Raw genomic sequence first — 7,803 nt, 5'->3', positions numbered from 1 at the left:
CCACCCCTGGCCCCAGGTGCCCTAGGTGGCTGACTCTCATTGCTCAGTGTGAGTGACCCAAGGACAGAAGCTCTGGATCTGGGAGGAATCCAGTACTTACTCCCTTTGATGTCCAAGAGTAGGTCAGACCCTCTGGATGACCAGGCTTCGGTGACAATATGACGATACCAATAAAAATGAGGGGACTCGTGTAGCTTTCACTTTAAAAATTGAGCTAGCTTTGTCTGCCTCTGAAAACTAGAATTCCTAGCATTTTCTCAAACATCTAATGACCAAAATAGATCAAATGATTTCCCAACCTCTCCCTCTTAAGAATTCCGACTTTGTCCCAACTGATATTCCAGCTATGAGAACAGCCAGTGACTTTAATATCCACATGAGCTGCAACTGCTTTTTTTAAAAAGATTTGATTTATAGGGTGCCTGGGTGGCTCAGTGGTTAAGCCGCTGCCTTTGGCTCAGGTCATGATCTCAGGGTCGTGGGATCGAGTCCCGCATCGGGCTCTCTGCTCAGCAGGGAGCCTGCTTCCTCCTCTCTCTCTCTCTGCCTGCCTCTCTGCCTACTTGTGATTTCTCTGTCAAATAAATAAATAAAATCTTTAAAAAAAAAAAAAAAGATTTGATTTATTGAGAGAGAAACATATGTACACAAGCGGGGGGAGGGCAGAAGGAAAAGCAGACTCCCTGCTGGGCAGGGAGCCCCACATGGGGCTCAATCCCAGGACCCTGAGATCATGACCTGACTCAGGCACCTAGACAGCCCTGCCTTTTTTTTTTTTTTTAAGATTTATTTTAGAGCGGGAATAGGGGCAGGGAGAGGGAGAGAGTCTCAAGCAGACTCTGCGCTGAGTGTGGAGCCTGACGTGGGGCTCTGTCTCACAACTGTGAGATCATGGCCTGAGCCAAAGCCAAGAGTCAGACACTTAACCTACTGAGCCACACTGGCACCCCCGTGAGTCACTACTGCCTTAGAGGTCAGAAGGAGCCAAAGAAGCCAGAGAAAGGAGCAAATGCCTTCCAGCCATTGTAAAAGGCTGGCACTTGGGAGAGCTAAGGGCTTCCCGCACTCAGAACAAATGGGCAGTGGGGGAGGGTGAAGGTCAGTCAACTGGACAACTGCTTTCAGTTTCTCTTTTGGGTCATCTCACCATTACACATCTGCAGCCGCCTTCCTTCAGCCAGCTGTGTTCACCTCTCAGAGAGCAGCCTCTTTAGGGAGAATCGGACCTAGGAGACCTGCCACTTGGCACCCATGCCCCCCGAGTGACAACATGGCATTTCCCGGTGTGCACTCAAAGCACAGGTGAAAAGCTGCCCGAACCTTCCGGAGCGCTGTGGACTTCCCACGGCGGACATGGGCATCTTGTATTCGACAGAACATAACCTGGGAGGCTCTGACTTGGTGCATCTGACATCTCTTCGTTTAGGGGTCTGTGTGCCAGGCCACAGAGACTTTACGCAGTAAAGTGGGTGAAGAGAGCCTTCTGCCGGGGATGGCTCCAGACAGCCGGGCACTCACTTTCTGCACCCTACCTTTCCGGGTAGGATGACTGCTGTGTTCACCCCACACAGCGTGGTGCCCCCGGCTGACGTGGACAGTCTGCTCCTCAGGCCAGGTCTCTGAGGGTCTGCTTGGTCCACATCCTGCCTCAGCCAGCTGACTCCCTCCCTTCCCGGAAGGCCACCAGTCATCGCTTCCTCTAGGAAACCTTGACTTGCCTCCACCTCCCCTCCTCCTGGGCTGGATTTAGTGCCCTCCTTGGTACTCATCACCACCACTGGGCAAATGAAAGTGAAGAGGGGTTTAGTTACCACTTGCTTGGTGCTGGACACTTCAGAGTGCTGAATAAATAGTTCTGAATGAATCTCTGGCTAGCATGTTTGCTCCTTGCAGACGAGTATATTTTACTCATCTTTCTGGCTCCAGCACCACGTACATACACAGCAGCTGCCCAATAAATACGTCTCACAAATAATATACCTATTTTTTTGAGAGGGAGGGGGAGGGGTAGAGGCAGAGGAAGAGAGAGACTCTTAAGCAGGTTCCATGCCGAGCATGGAGCTCAATCTCTCAAATCTCAGATCATGACCTGAGCCAAAATCAGGAGTTGGATGTTTCACCAAATGAGCCATCCAGGGGCCCCCAGCAAATACTATACCTATTATATACACATCCAGCCCCTAACACCTCAGGAATCACAATGTAAATGACTTGGATGAATTCATTTCTACATGAGTAGAAAATTTGAGAGGGAAGGGGCTCTTCAGTCCAAGGCTGAACAGAAATCACTGGGGAAAAACATGATCACTGCACTGAAAGAGACCTGACCGATCATTCAGATCATAGACCCAGATAGAAGACCTAAAATTATAAAGCTGTTAGGAGAAAACAGAGAAGTAAATCTTCACAGCTTTGTATTAGTCAATAGTATTTTAGTTATGGCACCAAAAGTATAAATGCCAAAAGAAAAAAATATGTAAATGGATTTTATCAAAATTCAAAAATTTTATACAGACAAAATGACACTTTCAAAATGAAAAGACAACCTACAGAATGGGAGAAAATATTTCCAAGTCATATATCTGATAAAGTGCTTGTATCTAGAATATGCAAAATGTTCTGGGGCACCTGGGTGGCTCAGTGGGTTGGGCCTCTGCCTCAGGCTCAGGTCATGATCTCAGGGCCCTGGGATCGAGTCCTGCATCAGGCTCTCTGCTCAGCAGGGAACCTGCTTCCTCCTCTCTCTCTGCCTGCCTCTCTGTATACTTGAGATCTCTGTCTGTCAAATACATAAAATCTTTTTTTTTTAATTTAAAAAAGTATATGCAAAAAGTTCTTAGAATTCAATAATAAAAAGGTAAACAATCCAAATTTAAAATGGGTGAAGGGTTTGAACAGAGGTCTCTCCAGGGAAGATAGATGGATGGCCAAAAAGCACAAGAAAAGAAGATACTCAGCACCAGTAGTCATCAGGAAAATGCAAACCAAAACCACAATAAGATGCTACTTCACAGTCACTAGGATGGCTATAATCAAAAAGACAAGCAATAGTAAGAGTTGGTGACACATGGAGAAGTTGGAACACTCACACGTTGCTGGTGAGATTGTAAAATGGTGCAACATTTTTTGGCAATTCCTCCAAAAGGAAACATGTGGCCCAGCAATTTTGCTCCTAGGTATATAACTTGAGAGAATTGAAAATTACACAATGTTCATAGCAACATTATTCACTGACCTCTCCATCCCGAGCCCACAGTGTCTGTTTCATCCTGACAGTAAATGTCACCGCTGTCTGTTGCTCAGCCCAGTGTGAACCTGGCCAAGCTGCTCTGAGAGCAACGCCCTAACGAATCAGTGGGTGATTCTCCCTGGAGCCTCTCCTGGCAACCTTCATTCCCCTTGGGGTACATCCTCCACTTGTGCAGAAGTTCTCTCTTGCACCTATTTTGGGTAAGGTTCCCTCTAGCCTCATTACTCCATAAATGTGACTCGGTCCGCTTTCCCTCTTTTATGAATTTCTCTGTTTCTAGTGTGCTGACAACATTTTCCCACTTCCCGCATTGATGGCTTAGTGAAGTAGTGTTAATCCTTGAGCAACACTGGTTTGAACTGTGTAGGTCCATTTACATGCGGATTTTTGAAAAAGATGTTATTTATTTATTTGAGGGAATGAGAGAGAGAGCACAGGTGGGTGGAGGAGAAGAGGGAGAAGCAGAGTCCCCGATGAGAGGAGAGCCCAAGACGGGGCTTGATCCTAGGATCCTGGGATCATGACCTGAGCTGAAAGCACACGCTTAACCACCTGAGTCGCTCAGGAGCCCCGTGGATTTTTTTTTTTTATATATAAATACAGTACAGTAAATGTATTTTCTCTTCCTTGTGATTTTTGTTTGTTTTTTTTTTAAATGATTTTATTTATTTATTTGACAGGCAGAGATCACAAGCAGGCAGAGAGGCAGGCAGAGAGGCAGGCAGAGATAGAGGAGGAAGCAGGCTCCCCGCGGAGCAGAGAGCCTGATGCGGGGCTCGATCCCAGGACCCTGGGACCATGACCTGAGCCGAAAGCAGAGGCTTTACCCCACTGAGCCACCCAGGCGCCCCGTGATTCTTGTTTTTTTTTTGTAAGATTTTATTGTTAAGTTAGCTCTACATCCAACATGGGGCTTGAACTCACAACCCTGCAATCGAGTTGCATGGTAAAGCATACAACTCTTGATCTTGGGGTTGTCAGTTTGAGCCTCATCTTTGCTGTAGAGATTACTTAAAAGTAAAATCTAGAGCACCTGGGTGGCTCAGTGGGTTAAAGCCTCTGCCTTCAGCTCAGGTCATAATCTCAGGGTCCTGGGATCGAGCCCCAAATGGGGCTCTTTGCTCGGCGGGGAACTTGCCTCCCTCTCTCTCTCTGCCTACTTCTGATTTCTGTCAAATAAATAAATAAAATCTTTTAAAAATAAAATATTTTGGGGACTCCTGCGGGGGTTGTTCAGATAGGTAATCATCCAGCTCTTGATCTCTGCTCAGGTGGTGATCTCAGGGTTGTGAGTTGGAGCCCTGTGTCTGGCTCTGTGCTGGGTGTGGAGCCTGCTTAAGGTCCCTCCTTTCAAGACTTGTGGGTGGCTCAGTTGGTTAAGTGTCTGCCCTCAGTTCAGGTCCCGATCCCAGGGTCCTGGAATCAAGTCCCGAGTCAGGCTCCCTGCTCGGTAGGGAGTGTGCTTCTCCCTCTGTTGCTCTCTCTCTTTCTCCCTGACAATTAATAAATAAAGTCTTAAAAACAAATTATCTCTTTCTCTTGGGGCGCCTGGGTGGCTCAGTGGGATAAAGCCTCTGCTTTCAGCTCAGGTCATGATCTCAGCGTCCTGAGATCGAGCCCCGTATTAGGCTCTCTGCTCCGCGGGGAGCCTGCTTCCCCCCTCTCTCTGCCTGCCTCTCTGTCTACTTGTGATCTCTGTCTGTCAAATAAAGTAAAAATCTTAAAAAAAAAATTCTCTCTCTCGGCAACATCTTTTCCTGCCCACGGGTTCTGTCCCCATGCTTTAATAAAATCACCTTTTTTGTACCCCCCCCAAAAGATTCTCTCTCTCCCTGTCCCTCTGTTCCTTCACAACTTTTTCTCTAGGAAAAAAAAAAAAAGAGGGAGAGAGAGAGAAAAAATAGGATATTTGTAGCTAAGTTTTGGGCGTTATATGTGGATTTTGACTGCTCATGGTGTTGGTGTTGGCACGCAGCCTCCCGAACCCTGTGTTGCTCAAAGGTCCACCTTTGTTTTTTCTTCAATGATTCCAAGATATTTTGATCGACCGGTGAAGCTAATACCGTAATAAACACCATTTAAATTTCCCTTCACGATATAGAAAAAAGTCTGAACTGTTGTGAATATTTTGGCTCCCCATGTTGACCATCACTTGGAAAGAGTGACCTGTACTGGAAGCGCCTGGGTGGCACCGTCTGACTCTGGGTTTCAGCTTAGGTTGTGATCTCAGGGTCATGAGTTTGAGCCCCACATGGGGCTCAGTGTGGAGTTTGCTTCAAACTCTCTCTCTCTCCATCTCTCCAGCCCCTCCTCACTGTGCTCCACCTCTCTCAAATACATACATCTACCAAAAAAGGGGGGGAGGGGGACACAGCGGTTGATCGAATGGTACCAGAAAAAAAATGTTTTGCCAAAATTAACACATTCCCCAGGAACTAGCCTGGTGTGCTTTTCTAGACGAGGTTTCTTTGCAACATTTCACTTTAATATTTTCCAGTCTAAAACTGTTTCTTCTATGTCAATACCCTGAGAATATAGGCTCACAATGAAGAGTTTGGGCAGCCGTTTGGGCAAATTTGATGATCTTTTTGAGAGAAAAGGGGAGAAAATCTCATTTATCTGCTTTAGGCACACACACACACACACACACACACACACACACACACACACGAGCGCGCGCACGTCTTTTGTTTCATCAAGAATATAGCCCAATCTCTCTCTCTCTCTCTCTCTCTCTCGTTTTTTAAAATACTTTATTTATTTGACAGAGGGAGCGAGAAGGCACAAGCGGGAGTCAGGGATGGTCAGAGGGATAGGGAGAAGCAGGCTCCCCCCACTGAACAAGGAGCCTGATGCAGGGCTCCATCCCTGGACCCTGGGATCATGACCTAAGTGAGCCAAAGGCAGATAATGACTGAGCCACCCAGGAGTCCCTGTAACCCAATCTCTTAAAATGCACGCAGCGTAACAAGTTTGTCCTCTTCCCGTGTGGTACCTAAAGCATTTTGTCCTGTATTTTTAGCCTAAATGAATGCCTGCAATCTAAGGGACTATGACCAGGGTAACCAGACAAACCACGATATTCAGTCGCTCTGAACAAGGCCCAGGGCCATTCCAGTCTCTGATGAGAGAATCTGGCACGCATCTTACATATTCTTTCTCCAACTGTTTTTCTACCTGCATCAGCCCGTAGATGGATGGAGATCGGACCGGACATCTCTGTGCGGAGGTGAGTCAGGAAACAGGAGAATGTCCTGCCAGTCGGAGGCCTGTTGCCTCTCATGGGGGAATGTTTTTATAATAGGAGTTATCTGTTTATTTATATAAAAGAATGTCAAATGGGAAAATTGCCACTCTCTTTCCAGCCACATCTTGGGGTTGCAATGGAGGTAGCTTTCTTTCTTTTTTTAAGATTTTTATTTATTGGGGTGCCTGGGTGGCTCAGTGAGTTAAAGCCTCTGCCTTTGGCTCAGGTCATGATCCCAGGGTTCTGGGATCGAGCCCCACATCCGGCTCTCTGCTCAGCAGGGAGCCTGCTTCCTCCAATCTCTCTCTCTGCCTGCCCCTCTGCCTACTTGTGATCTCTGTGTGTCAAATAAATTTTTAAAAATCTTTTTTTAAAAAGATTTTTATTTTTTTTTTTTAAAAGATTTTTATTTATTTGACAAAGAGAGATCACAAGTAGGCAGAGAGTCAGGCAGAAAGAGAGAGAGAGAGAGAAGCAGACTCCCCGCTGAGCAGAGAGCCTGATGCGGGCCTCGATCCCAAGACTCTGAGATCATGACCTGAGCTGAAGGCAGAAGCTTAACTCACTGAGCCAACCAGGCACCCTGGAGGTAGCTTTCTTACCTTTCGTTCCTTTGCATTCATGTAAAAAGTGTTTAGAGTTCTCATGCATCCTCTCCCTGCATCCTTGAAATAAATTCTGCCAGACAAGTGTTATTACATTTCCAATTTACTGACAAAACAAGGTGCAGAGAAGTAAGTTAAAAAAAATCTCAGCGGCACCTGGGTGGTTCAGTCAGTAAACGTCTGCCTTTGACACAGGTCATGATCCCAGAGTCCTGGGATCAACCCCCACATCAGGCTCCCTACTCACCCTCGGCCCCTTCCCCCTGCTTTCACATGCTCTCTCTCTCTCTCTCACTCTCTCTCTTGCAAAAAAAAAAGAAAAAGAAAAAAAAAGAAACAAACAAAACAAGCGAACAAAGAAAAAAAAAAGAGACAAAAAAAAAAAAAAACCCCACAAAAACCAGACTCTTAAATACAAAGAACAAACTGGTGGTCACCAGAGAGGGGGAGGCGGGTGGGGCCGTGGTGAACTAGGTGAAGGGGATTAATAGTACACTTCTGGTGAGGAGCACTGAATAGTGTATAGAACTGTTGAATCACTATGTTGTATGCCTGAAACTAATAGAACACTGTTTCTTAATTATATTGGAATTTTAATTTAAAAAAATTTTTAATTAAAAAAAAGTCAAATAGTGCTCTGAGATTATAGGAAAAAAAATAGCAGTCCAGCCTCCTACAAGCAATCCTTTCAACTCTTTAAA

Source organism: Mustela erminea, chromosome 13, assembly GCF_009829155.1.
Source record: "Mustela erminea isolate mMusErm1 chromosome 13, mMusErm1.Pri, whole genome shotgun sequence".
In the NCBI taxonomy this organism is placed as follows: domain Eukaryota; kingdom Metazoa; phylum Chordata; class Mammalia; order Carnivora; family Mustelidae; genus Mustela; species Mustela erminea.
This window is presented reverse-complemented; position numbering follows the sequence as displayed.